This window comes from Hevea brasiliensis, chromosome 8, assembly GCF_030052815.1.
Source record: "Hevea brasiliensis isolate MT/VB/25A 57/8 chromosome 8, ASM3005281v1, whole genome shotgun sequence".
In the NCBI taxonomy this organism is placed as follows: domain Eukaryota; kingdom Viridiplantae; phylum Streptophyta; class Magnoliopsida; order Malpighiales; family Euphorbiaceae; genus Hevea; species Hevea brasiliensis.
The window spans coordinates 51,446,657-51,461,235 of record NC_079500.1 but is presented as its reverse complement, the minus strand read 5'-3'; positions in this window follow the sequence as shown (position 1 = coordinate 51,461,235).

The window sequence follows — 14,579 nt, the reverse complement described above, 5'->3', positions numbered from 1 at the left end:
ACCACAAGGTCAGGGTCAGTCTCAGGGGCCCAAGCCACAGTTCACCCCTAGGAGAGGTCAATCCACACCATCAGTAGGCAGCTCTCCAGGGACGGGGTTCAGGGGACCAGCCCCAGCATCTTCTGCATGTCCACATTGCCTGAAGTTGCATAAGGGGGAGTGTTGGAGAGTGACTGGTGCATGCTTAAGGTGTGGGTCAATAGAGCCTCAGCTGAGATCTATCCATACAGAACTACTACAACTGCTCCAACACAAGCAGACAGACCTACTCCTGCACCACAAAGGGGTAGGAAATCTAGCAAATCTGAGGCAGCGGGACCATCATAGAGGCCTTCATATGAGCTAGCAGAGAGGCCTTAGGGCAGATTACCAGCCAGAGCCTATGCCATGAGAGCTCAGGAGGAGCAAGATGCCTCATACGTCATCAGGGGTATGTTCTCCCTCTACAATACATATGTGCATGCAATGGTGGATCCAGGATCCACTCATTCATACATCTGCATCAACCTACCCGTAGAAAGGGGGATATTAGTAGGGGAGAGTGACCAAGACATCCTGGTCACTAATCCATTGGGCCATAGTGTAGTGGTGAACAAAGTGTACAAGGATTGCCCGTTAAGGATTCAGGGGTATGAATTCTTGGCAGACCTGATTGAGTTACCTTTCCATGAGTTTGACGTGATTTTGGCAATGGACTGGTTGTCACATCATTAGGCAATGGTTAATTGTAAACTTAAGAGGATTTCTTTGAAAACTCCTGAGGGTAATGAGATCACAGTTGTAGGGGAAAGGACATATTTCTTGTCCAATGTTATTTCAGCCACAGTTGCAAAAAAACTGATGAGAAAAGGCTATGAAGCCTACCTAGTACATGTGGTGGATACTAGGCAGGCTAAGCCAGATCTGTGTGACATACCCGCAGTAAGAGACTTCCCCGATGTGTTCCCTGAAGAATTGCTTGGCTTGCCACCAGAAAGGGAAGTCGAATTTAGTATTGAGATACTGCCGGGTACAGCACGAATCTCTATTGCTCCTTATAGGATGGTACCTACATAATTAAAGGAACTGAAAATCCAATTATAGGAGTTACTGGATAAGGGGTTCATATGCCCCAATGTGTCACCATGGGGAGCTCCAGTGCTATTTGTAAAGAAGAAGGATGGGACTTTAAGGTTGTGCATCGATTATCGGTAGTTGAATAAAGTGACTATGAAGAAAAAATATCTGTTGCCTAGAATTGATGATCTGTTTGATCAGTTAAAGGGAGCAGGAGTATTTTCTAAAATTGATCTCAGATCAGGGTATCATCAGTTGAGGGTGAAGGATGCAAATGTGCCAAAGACTGCATTCAAGACTCGGTATGGGCATTATGAGTTTCTGGTGATGCCCTTTGGCCTAACAAATGCACCAGCAGCATTCATGGACCTTATGAACCGTATCTTCCATCCATAACTAGATCGGTTCATAGTTGTCTTTATTGACAATATTTTGGTGTATTCCAAGAACAGTGAAGAACATGATGAGCATTTGAGGATTGTTCTGAAAACCCTGAGAAAAAAGAAGCTGTTTGCTAAGTTGTCCAAGTATGACTTTTGGTTGAATGAGATTGCATTCCTCGGACACATAGTGTTAGCTGATGGGATTAGAGTGGATCCTAAGAAAATAGAAGCAGTGATGGAATGGAAGCCTCCTAGGAATACAACTGAGGTCAGAAGTTTCTTGGGGCTAGCTAGGTATTACAGAAGATTTATGAAGGGATTTTCATTAATAACTGCTCCAATGACCAAGTTGTTATATAAGAACATCAGATTTGACTGGAATGACAAGTGTCAGGCCAATTTTGAAAAGTTGAAGGCTATGTTGACAGAGACACCAGTGTTAACACAACCAGTGTCGGGAAAGGACTTTGTGGTCTACAATGATGCCTCGTATAATGGGTTAGGGTGCGTATTGATGCAAGAGGGGAAGGTGGTGGCTTATGCTTTGAGGCAGCTAAGGCCACATGAACAGAATTACCCTACCCATGATCTAGAACTTGCAGCAATTATCTTCGCACTGAAGATATGGAGGCACTACTTGTATGGTGAAAAATGCTACATTTTCACAGACCACAAAAGCCTGAAATACTTGCCAACCCAGAAGGAGCTTAACCTTAGACAGAGGTGATGGATTGAGTTCCTGAAGGACTATGATTGTGTAATTGACTACCATCCTGTGAAGGCAAATGTAGTTGCAGATGCTTTGAGCAGAAAATCCATCACAGCTTTGAGATCATTAAATGCCCGTCTATCCTTGGCTCGAGATGGAGCTATTTTGGGTAAGTTACAAGTGATGTCAAACCTGCTACAGTAGATTTTAGATGGGCAAAAGGTAGGTGAGAAATTAATGACTACTGTGAGTAAATTCTTAGAAGGGAAAGCAACTAACTATGAGGTGAAAGCAGATGAGTGTCTGTACTACAAAGGAAGACTGTGTGTACCAGATGATGGGGAATTGAAGGCCAGTATTCTAAAAGAGGCACACACTAGTGTTTATGATATGCACCCAAGAAGTACAAAAATGTATCATGATCTAAAGTTTTAGTATTGGTGGTTTGGCATGAAGAAGGACATAGCTGACTATGTGACTAGATGTTTGACATGTCAGTAAGTTAAGGCAGAACATCAAGTTCCATCGGGTTCGCTACAGCCTATACGCATACCTGAATGGAAATGGGATCGAGTCACCATGGATTTTGTAAGTGGTCTATCTCTCACCCAGAAGAATCTGATGCAGTATGGGTGATAGTAGATAGATTGACAATGTCAGCACACTTTTTACCAGTTAGGACTGACAACTCACTAGAGAAATTAGCAGAATTATATATTAGTGAGATAGTTAGACTGCATGGAATTCCACTTTCCATTATATCTGATCGAGACCCAAGGTTTACATTGAGATTTTGGAAGAAATTGCATGAATCCTTGGGTACACAACTCCACTTCAGCACAGCTTTCCATCCTCAGACAGATGGGCAATCAGAAAGAGTAATCTAGGTAAACAATTGAAACCAATTGAGCTAATACAAATATTGAACTGAAAAGATAATATTAACATGAAATATATGTCAGGTCCTTGAGGATATGCTAAGAAGTTGTGTCATTGAGTTTGAGGGAAGTTGGGATAGATTCCTCCCACTGGCAGAATTTGAATACAACAATAGCTACCAAGCTAGCATCCAAATGGCCCCGTATAAAGCACTGTATGGGAGGAAATGTAGAACTCCAGTGTGTTGGACTGAATTGAGTGAAGATAAACTGGTAGGGCCAGACCTGGTGAAACAGACGGAGGAGAAAGTAAAACTAATCAAAGCCAATTTAAAGGTTGCCTCAGACAGACAGAAATCTTATGCCGACCTAAAGAGGAAATAAATAGAATATGCGGTTGGCGACAAAGTGTTCCTCAAGGTGTCACCGTGGAAGAATGTACTAAGGTTTGGAAGAAAAGGTAAGTTAAGCCCTAGGTTCATTAGCCTATATGAAGTCATTGAACGTGTGGGTCCAGTGGCCTACAGGCTAGCTTTACCACCAGAGCTGGATAAGATCCACAATGTGTCCCATGTATCTATGTTAAGAAGATACCGCTCATATCCTTCACATGTCATCTCCATGGAAGAAATTGAAGTACAACTGGATTTGACATATGAAGAAGAACCCATATGGATCCTGGCTCGGGAAGTGAAAGAGTTGATAAATAAGCAGATTCCACTGGTGAAAGTGCTCTGGAGGTACCACAATACCGAGGAGGCAACTTGGGAAAGTGAAGAGATGATGAGGCAACAGTTCCCTCAACTGTTTACATCAGGTAAATTTCGAGGACGAAATTTAAATTAAAAGGGAAGAGTTGTAACACCCTCCTTATAGCAACTCCGTACATTCTACTATTTCGATGACCAGTGTCGGTCTGAACAGCTAGAACGTCCCGAAAAAATATTTAAACAAAAGAGAGGAGCCATAATTAACTCAAATATTAATAAGAAAAATTTAGGAAAAATTTTAGAAATAAAATACAACCAAGTTAAATGAGCCGGTGCCCAAGCGATGGGTAACCTAGTAAGAAGTTGCGGTTCTCGCAATTAGGAGCCCTAGACCTTGGGGAAAATTCATAAAATAATTTTTAGAACTCCAGAGAAGGGTCATTGAGGTTCCTATAGCATTAGAATTCCAAGAAAATGCTTAGAAAAAAATTTCAATCGGTACAGATAATTTTAGTCTGTTAAGCCAAACGGAGGGTATTTTGGGTCATTTATGTAACATGCTCACTTTAGCTAGTCCGTACAGTCTATTGTTTCGATGACCAATGTCAGTCCGGATAGCTAGAACATCCAGAAAATATTTAAACTAAAGTGAGGAACTATAATTAATTCAAATATTAATAAGAAAAATTTAGAAAAAATTTTAGAAATAAAATACAACCAAGTTAAATGAGCCGGTGCCCTAGCGATAGGTAACCTAGTGAGAAGTTGCGGTTCTTACAACTAGGAGCCCTAGACCCAGGGGAAAAATTATAAAATAATTATTGGGACTCCAAAGAAGGGTCATTGAGGTTTTTATGGCATTAGAATGCCAAGAAAAAGCTTAGAAAAATTTTTCAATCGGTTCAGACAATTTTGCCTCGTTAAGCCAAACGCAGGGCATTTTGGTCATTTTGTCTTCAGAGATGATTTTGGCCAACTTGTCCAGTTAAATAAATAATTTATATAACATAAAATATGAATAAATATTGTTAAAAATTTAATTGAAATTAAATAGACAAGAAATGGAGAGAAAATGAAAGAAAATGGAATAATGACATCATCATATGTCATTAAAGTTATCCCAACCAATCCAATGTTGACACATGGCATAAACTTGTTTAAAAGAGACCAAATGGGCTGGAAAACAAAACATAATCAGAACCTTCTCTCCCTATCTTCTTCTTGCCATGACCTCTCCCACCATAGCCACCATTTTCAAGCTTTTTCAAGCTTGATTTCCCTAGCTCTCACCCCACTAAACCCCATACTCCCAACATAAAAAAGTATTCTTGCATCTTGGAGATTCTTTTGAGAGTAAAAAAAAAAAAGAAAACGAGAACCCTAGCAAGTGGGAGACTTCACTCCATAGAGGTTAGTGACCTAACTTTAATTTTTACTTTGAATACATGTTTAAGGACTTGAATGAGTGTAAATTACGTAGAAAATTTGTTAAATACCACTTGTATGCCATCCCTTATTTTCAGCAGCCATGGTTATGGTTTGATTGTGATGAGCAGGCTATTATGGCTGCTCTTAATATGCATGTTGTAAGTGGATTGAAGAAATGCAATGATAATGCATGAATGGTAATGTGTGAGTTAGGGTTTGGGGTGGAAAATGAGACTTTGACCATGTGATGATGATATTAGGTTTTAATGGTCAATTAGTGACCATTTAGTTTGGTTTGAATATAAAATAAAGTGAATGGTGTTGTGTGATTGGAGTTTGCTGTGGCTGCCCTTGGTGACCTGTAGGACTTGGCATGAGTCCAGCAGGTTTGGGCAGCAATAACATGAATTTTGGAGGTTCAATTGGTGCACGGCCAATTGGATATAAAACTAGACACATAATGTCACAACTTTGGTGAAGAAAGAATGCCCAGAAAACCAAACCAAGTTGACCAAAAGTTTTCCCTAATCCGGGTGACCTGCAGTCTGCCTGGGCAAAATGACCAAATGAATAGTATTTGGTCATTTGACCATAACTCAATGTAGAAAGGTCCAATTGACCTGAAATTTTACCAGTAACAAGCTGAGATATAGACCAACAACGTTTATGAAGAAACCGAACCCAAATTATGACCATAACATATTCGAAAAGTGAGTTGCAGTCACTATTCCTAACACTGTAGATTTGATCAGTCTAGAAATTCTGGAAAAAATTTCAGTCCGGCTAGTTGTGGTTTTTGAGCCATAACTTGAGCTACAAAGCTCCAAATGGAGTGATTCAAAATTCAACTAGACAAAATAAGGAACAACTTTCATGTTGACCATTTTGCCAAATTCTCACTGCAAAAAAGACCAATGGAACAGTAAAAACAAAGCATGAAAGCTGAAAATTCTGCCCAATTAACATTAAGCTTAGAAATGGTATTGGCAACCAATACCAACAAATTTTGAATGCAAAATGTGGTATGTTGGGAGTATTAAAACCAATGTACCTATTGTCTATGCAAAAGTCAACATTTTAGTTGACTAATAAAATGAATAGTAACATTCAAACTTGAAATTCAAAAATTGTGAAATTTAAAAGTGTAATATGCCCTAGTATACCTAACAATATTAGTTTGTATAGCTTGGTATGCCAATAGGGTTCTATTAGCAGTACTGCATATGGCTTCATGCCATTATGTGTTTCATGGCTTCCCATGCCATTCTGTGACATAATAGCCTTTGGCTATGTTATTTGAGTTGATATACTTAGGTTGTAACCCTGATGATTATTACAGTTTATTAACTGTTCTATTGCACACCGGGAAACACAATGTTACTGATGGTGTGATGGTCCGAGGTACTTAGTATCCAATGCTAGTTTGCCCGTTTATCTAGTCCAGTCGACTAGTATAGGTTACTCGGGCAATGTTAATAAATCTTATCAAACTTAAATCGAATAATACTGCCATAAATATCAGAAATTAAGTCTACCCAGAAATGTAAACATTCATTCTGTATAATTATTTTTATTATATATTTTTTTATTTTATATTGTCACCACTAAGCAGAATTGTAGCCCGTCATTTTTGCCACGCGCAGGTACTGGAGACCTAGCTGGGGAGCCCAGCAGACATCAGACCGGGTGAGCTTTTAGATTTTCATCCGCAGTCCAGAGTCACCTCACATCTGCAGTACACATGGTAGGACATTAGGATTGTGGGGTAGCATTTTGTATTTTGTATTTTGTATTAGTTGGATTGTAACTATAAACTCTTGAAATTATGTAATAATGTAAATATATGAAATTTCATGTTATTGAAATTTTCTGTATAATGTATGTTGATAAATGAAATGTTGAGAAATATTTCTGAATATGCTTTAAGTGGTGATATGAACAGAAATATTTTGAGAATAGTATTGAGATTTTGAGATTTATTTAAAATGTGTATAATGGAGTTTGGATTTGGAAAATTATATTGGAAGTGTTTTTAAACAGGTTCAGAAGAACTGTTTTTCCAATTTACAGCCGGCACTCTGCTGGTTTTTCTATAAAATTTGCGAAAAAATTCAGATTTATCAAAATTGAAAATAAATGAATTAAAAGGGATAAATTGTAATAAAAACATAAATTGGTGCTCCAGCACACTGAGTGGCATAACTTGCTCGGCTACACTGTAGACGGGTCAGAGGTGTCTCATTTAGTGGTATCAGAGCATCGGTTTAGGCGTTTCTGGGCCTAGATAGAGTGCATACCATTGCATTGCATTTGTAAATGCTGAGGTGACACTGATGGAGATCTTTTTGTTTTCTTATTTTGAATAGGATATGGATCCTACTTCGCAAAGCGCAGTTGATAAAGAGGTGGAGAGTCGTACTCCACCCAGTGTTGAATCTGGGGGCAGGGGAGAATCTGCTCCACTAGCAGCTGAGGCACCTGCCCAACCTCAGTTTGCTCTATTTCAGCAAATGACCAAATTCTGCCAGTAAATGATGGGGGCAATACCAGCACCACAACCACAGCCATAACCTCCACCAGTACCACAAAAATCTCATTTAGAGAAACTGCTTAAGCATGGGGCTGTGGACTTCTTTGGGAAGAGGGAGGATGATCCCATGGCCGCAGAAAACTGGTTGGATAGAACCATCAGAGTCTTGAAACAGCTAAACTGCACCCCTGAGTAGAACCTGGTGGGTGTTGTGTCCCTACTTCAGGATGATGCATATCAGTGGTGGGACATAGTAACCAATGAGATGCAACCTAAACAGATCACCTGGGAATTCTTCCTCACAAAGTTTAGGAAGAAATATGTGAGGAAAGTGTACCTAGAAGAGCGAAGAAAAGAATTTATCAGTCTGAGATAGAGGCAATTGTCAGTAGTGGAATATGAACGTGAGTTTGTCAGACTAAGTCAATATGGGAAGGAGATAGTCCCTACAGAGGCAGAGAGGTGCAGAAGGTTTGAAGAAAGGCTCAATGACAATATTAAAGTCATGATCACAGCATTAGAGGTCACAGATTTTTGCTAAGCTAGTAGATGCTGCATCAAAAGTGGAAAGGGTCAGAATCAATGAACAAAATATAAGGGAAAGACAGCAGAAGAGGGGTCTGGGTCAGTCCAGTGCATTTTCTGCTCCCAGTAAGAAGAGTAAGGGTCTTCTTGCTCAGAGTTCAGGACCACCATAGGGTCAAGGTCAGTCACAGGGGCCCAGACCACAGTTCACACCTAGGAGAGGCCAGTCCACACCATCAATGGGTAGCTCTACAGGGACAGTGTTTAGGGGACCAGCCCCAGCATCATTTGCTTGTCAGTATTGTCAGAAGTGGCATAAGGGGGACTATTGGCGAGTGACCGGTGCATGCTTACAGTGTGGATCGACAAAACATCAAATTAAGATTTGTCCGAAGAAGACTACTACAGTTGCTCCAACACAAGCTAACAGACCTGCTCTTGCACCACAAAGGGGTAGGAAGCCGGTAAACCTGAGGTAGCTGGTCCATCACTGAGGCCTGCATCCGAGTCAGCTGAGAGGCCAGATACTATAGTACCTGCTAGGGCCTATGCCATCAGAGCTCAGGAGTAGCAAGATGCCCTGGATGTCATCAGGGGTACATTTTTCCTCTACAACACTTCTGTGCATGCATTGGTGGATCCAGGATCCACTCATTCCTACATTTGCATCAAACTACCCATAGAGAGGGGAGTTCCAGTAGAGGAGAGTGATCAAGACATTCTGGTCACAAATCCACTAGGCCATAGTGTGGTAGTGAATAAGGTGTATAAGGGTTACCCGTTGAGGATTCAGAGGTATGAATTCTTGGCAGACCTAATTGAATTGCCCTTCCACGAGTTTGACGTGATTTTGGGAATGGATTGGTTGTCACGTCATCAGGCAATAGTTGATTGCAAATTGAAGAGGATTTCTCTGAAAACTTCTGAGGGTAATGAGATTACTGTTGTGGCTGATAGGATAGATTTCCTTTCCAATGTTATCTCAGCCACAGTTGCAAGAAGATTGATGAGAAAAGGTTGTGAAGCTTACCTAGCACACGTGATTCATGCTAGGCAAGCTAAGCCAAACTTGTGTGATATACCCACAGTAAGAGACTTTCCAAATGTATTTCCCAAAGAGTTGCCTGGTTTTCCACCAGAAAGGGAAGTCATGTTTGCTATTGAGATAATACCAAGTACAGCACCCATTTCTATTGCTCCTTATAGGATGGCACCCACTGAATTGAAGGAGTTGAAAATTCAGTTGCAGAAGTTACTCGATAAGGGTTTCATACGCCCCAGTGTGTCTGAAGGAACGGAAGCGTGAAAAACACAAGATTATACCATTGAATTCAAAAATTTTCACCTAGGGTCACATGCACCATGCAAGATTTATTTTTATCTATTTAATTTCAATGATAAACAACATATTAAAACTCTTTTAATATGTTTTTGGATCTGTGTTTGCCATTTAAGATTTTAAAATTAATCAGATTAATTTTAGAACCCTAGATTAAATCAAGAACGATTACACTAACCTCTTGATGTGCTGCAGCGTGTCTGCGCCTTTGAGATTCGTCTTCAGGATACCAGATGTTATCCCTCTAGCTTGTCCACACCAAGAACACCTATGGCAGCCCTTGAATAGCTTCTAAAGCTTTTTCTATTAATTAGAAAATCAAGTTCTGCCTTTTAAGAGATTAAAGATGTAAACAGGACACTAGAAACAATTTCTAGTGTTCTTAATTCAAGAGATTGATGGCTAATCTCTTTGAATTGATGAGAGATGAAGAGAAATAGCTGGAGAGGCTCAAAGTGGCGTGACATATGAGAGGAGAGGCTGCTGGTTATGTTTTCTTTTCATAACCACACTTAAATAGCTAGGTTAACACATTAAACCCTAGCCACATGTCACCTTTTGATTAGCTCTAGGTTTAAGTGACCCAATCACATTGTGCCAAGTGTCAAACCTATATTTAATCTTGATTTTAATCATCTTACATGATTAAAAAAAAAACATTTGGCAAGCTTATGTGTTATGCCATGTGTCACCATCTCATGGTGCCACGTGTCACACTGCAAAATGACCAAAATGCCCCTGTGTCTTAATTTTGAGTTCTTAACCCAAAATAATTATTTTCTTCTTCTAATTAATTTATATCAAATATAAATTAATTAATTAATCTCTATTAATTAATTTCTCATCAATTAAATTCATATTTAAACACTTTAAATATAAATTTAACTTATATTATACATCCAATAATCTAGATTTGGTTTCAAGTCATGATAGGGACTTTGCAATCTAATTGCAAACCAAACCTATTTAATTAATCAATTAAACTCTTTAATTAATTAATTAAATCATATTTAAATAGGTGATAACTTGTGTATGTGTGTGACTTACTAGGCTCATCACTAATTGGTAATGAGACATGATATCAACTCTTAATATCATCAGAACTCTTTCTTACCATAAATGATTTCTCTAAATCATTTTATGAACCTCATAGACCATGGTTAACACCTAGCATAGCATGCCATGGCCACCCAATTAGTAATAAGGTTTACCTTAAATGAACCTATAATCATATGTTACCATGCACTTGAATCTCTCTCATACAAAATCCCAACTCAAGCCGAGTCATGGTTTATGTCAAACGCCATTTGCTATGAATATTATGTTCTCTTTTAATTCCAGTTCTTGATTAAAAGATTTTTCTCATCGAAACTCTTTTACGAATAAATCTATCTGTCTGGCCAGAACTTGAAACATCAAGAACAATTAAATGAACATAGGATTTTATCTCTATTTACTTAGAGGAACAGATTCCATCTTGATCAACACCTACCTCCATATATAACTAGTAGGAGCCAACACATGCCCATATACCCATACACGTACAAGTATGAAAGCAAGATCAAACTCAAACTACCTATATACAAGATAATTGTGCTATCTCAGTCTAAAGATTATATGCATCGATATGATTTATGACAAAACATTGACAAGATTAAACTCAATTTGCTTGTCATAAGTGTCACAGGTTCGGCCTAATAATAATATATAAGTTACTATCATGTTTGTTATATGGAATGGGACTCACCAATCAATCTTATTTATATATCATATAAATAACATGGGAACAAACATGAATAAAATCTTTCCGATAAGTCATGTCCTTATTATGAAGTATCCTCGATTGTGAACCTATTTATGATACTTTGTGCTAGAAATATTGTCACTCATATTCTTAACAACTTAAGAATAATATTTCTAACAAAATATCAATGGACCTTTTCTATTACACATAAATATATTATGTAAACGGAAAAGTGGAAATGCCTTTTATTATTAAAAATATGTACAAGATACATACTAAATGATATGCTCTAGGGCATACTACTAACAATCTCCCACTAGCACTAGAGCCATTCATTACAATATCTTAGACCTATCTTCTCAAGATGTCGGTCTAATCGAGTCCGTGACATAGGCTTAGTGAATGGATCACCTGGATTTTCAGTGATGCTATTTTCTGCATGGCTATATTGCCTTGCCCAACTATATCTCACGATAATGTGGTAGCGCCTTTCTATGTGTTTGGATTTACGGTGAGACCTTGGTTCCTTAGCTGTATGATCGCTCCATTGTTGTCACGCGTGTAATGGAACTGGCGACTCATTGGAAGGAACTCTGTAAGTTCGTCATGAACTTCTTTATCCAACGACTTCTTTTGCAACATCGATGCAAAGAATATACTCACCTCGATGAGTGGAATCTGCATCGTGCTCGCTTGGAACTCTTCCAACCGATCGCACCTCCATTACAAATGAACACATATCCAGGTAGACTTTCTATCATTGATATCGATTGGAAATCGTAATCGGTATAACCATCCAATTGCAAGTCTCCACCTCCATAAATCAAGAATAAATCCTTAGTTTTTCTTAAGTACTTAAGAATATTCTTGACAGCTATCCAGTGTTCCAAACCTGGATTGGATTGATACCTGCTAGTCAAACTAACAGCATATGCGATATCCGGCCTAGTACACAACATTGCATACATTAAACTTCCAATAGCCGAAGCATATGGAATCCTGGCCATCTTATCTCTTTCTTCAGGTGTCTTTGGAGACATCTCTTTAGAAAGGTGGATACCATGTCTCACTGGTAACAATCCTCTCTTGGAATCAAGCATGTTAAACCTCTTTAACACCTTTTCCAAGTATAGATTTTGGGATAAACCAATTATTCTTTTCGATCTATCTCTATAGATGTGAATCCCAAGAATATAGGTTGCCTCCCCTAAGTCTTTCATGGAGAATGTATTTGACAACCATACCTTTATAGTCGTCAACATACCTGTATCATTACCCATCAACAGTATGTCATCCACATATAAGACAAGGAAAATGATAGCACTGTCACTAACCTTCTTATATACACATGGCTCATCCTCATTTTTGATAAAACCAAAGATTTAATGGCTTCATCAAAACGGATGTTCCAACTCCTCGAGGCTTGTTTCAACCCATAAATGGATCGCTTTAGCTTGCATACCTTGGAACCATCTTGGGATTCAAATCCCTTAGGTTGTTCCATGAAAATGTTTTCTTCAATGTATCCATTGAGAAAAATTTTGACATCCATCCGCCAAATCTCATAATCATAGTATGCACTATTGCTAATAAAATCCTAATTGATTTAAGCATGGCAACAAAGCAGAAAGTCTCCTCATAGTCTATTCCTTGCCTTTGGCGAAACCCTTTCGCTACTAGCCTTGCCTTATAGGTCTCTACCTTTCCATCGTAACCAATTTTCTTCTTGAAAACCCATTTGTTCCCTATAGGTACAATACCTTGGTGGGTTAACAAGATCCCAAACTTGATTCTTATACATGGAATCAATCTCGGATTTCATAGCATCAATCCATTTTGAAGAGTCTATATCGATATAGCTTCTTCATAGGTAAGTGGATCATCTCCATGATCTACTTCTTCATGAGTAGACAACTCTTGTTCTTCTTCATGAAGAAAACCATATCTCACCGGTGGGTGAGATACCACAGTTGTTCTACGAGGAACAGTGTAGATGTTTCATCAATGGGTATAGGTTGACTAGATGGATCTATATCCATCGATGCATTGGTTGGTCGAAATTCTCCAATTCTAACTCTATTTGCCTTCCTTTGCCTCCTTCTTGAACAAACCGTTGTTCAAGAAATGTGGCATCTCTACTTATCACAACCTTTTGTGAAGTAGGCAAATAAAAATAATATCCAAAACTATCTTTTGGATATCCAACAAATCGACCTCTTTACGATCTGGTCTCCAATTTATCGGTGTTGACTTTTTGATATAATTTGGACAACCCCAAATCTTAACATGCTTAAGACTTGGTTTTCTTCCATGCCATATCTCATAAGGTGTGGAAGAAAGCGATTTTGATGGAATCCTATTCGAGAATATATAAAGTCGATTCTAATGCAAATCCCCAAAGGAGATTGGCATATCAAGATAGCTCATCATACTACGTACCATATCCAATAGGTACGATTTCTCCTTCAGATACACCATTCATTGTGGCGTTCCTGGAGGAGTCAGCTGAGAAACAATGCCATGCTCGCTCAAGTATTCATCAAATTCAGTACTCAAATATTCACCTCCACGATCTGATCGAAGAACTTTAATATTCTTTCCTGTTTGATTTTCTACTTCAGATTTAAATTCTTTGAACTTTTCAAAGGATTCATGTTTGTATTTCATCAAATACAAATACCCAAACCTTGATTTATCATCAGTAAAGGTAATAAAATAATGAAAGCCCCCTCTAGCCATTTCTTTAAACGGACCACATACATCACTATGTATTAGTTCCAAAATATTTTCAGCTTTTAGCCCTTGTCCAACAAAGGATGATCTAGTCATTTTACCCTGAAGGCAAGATTCACAAGTTGGAGTAGGCTCAGAGCCCAATGAGGATAGAATCCCCATTTTCTCCAGTTTTGCAATCCTATCTTCTGCAACATGACATAACCTTAAGTGCCAAATATATTTTGAACTTGAGTTGGTTTTCACCATGGCATTGTATTCTTTTAGATTGCTATACTCTGGCCAGTGGAAACACTTTCTTACTGGCAATGGAAACACTTTCCTATTGGCAATGGAAACACTTTCCTGTGCCTTTATCAGCTTTAGTCTTCCTTTTCTACTTAGCTATTTTCTTGGAAGGACCAGGAATCTGAGATTTCTTTTTCTTATTGCCCTTCTTCTTGTTGGACTTTCCAGCAGAAGAAGATGCAACCAAAGCTTCCTCTTTTCCTTTATTGCCTGGTATATTCTTTTGAGCAATAACCAGCATGTTGAGTAAAACAGC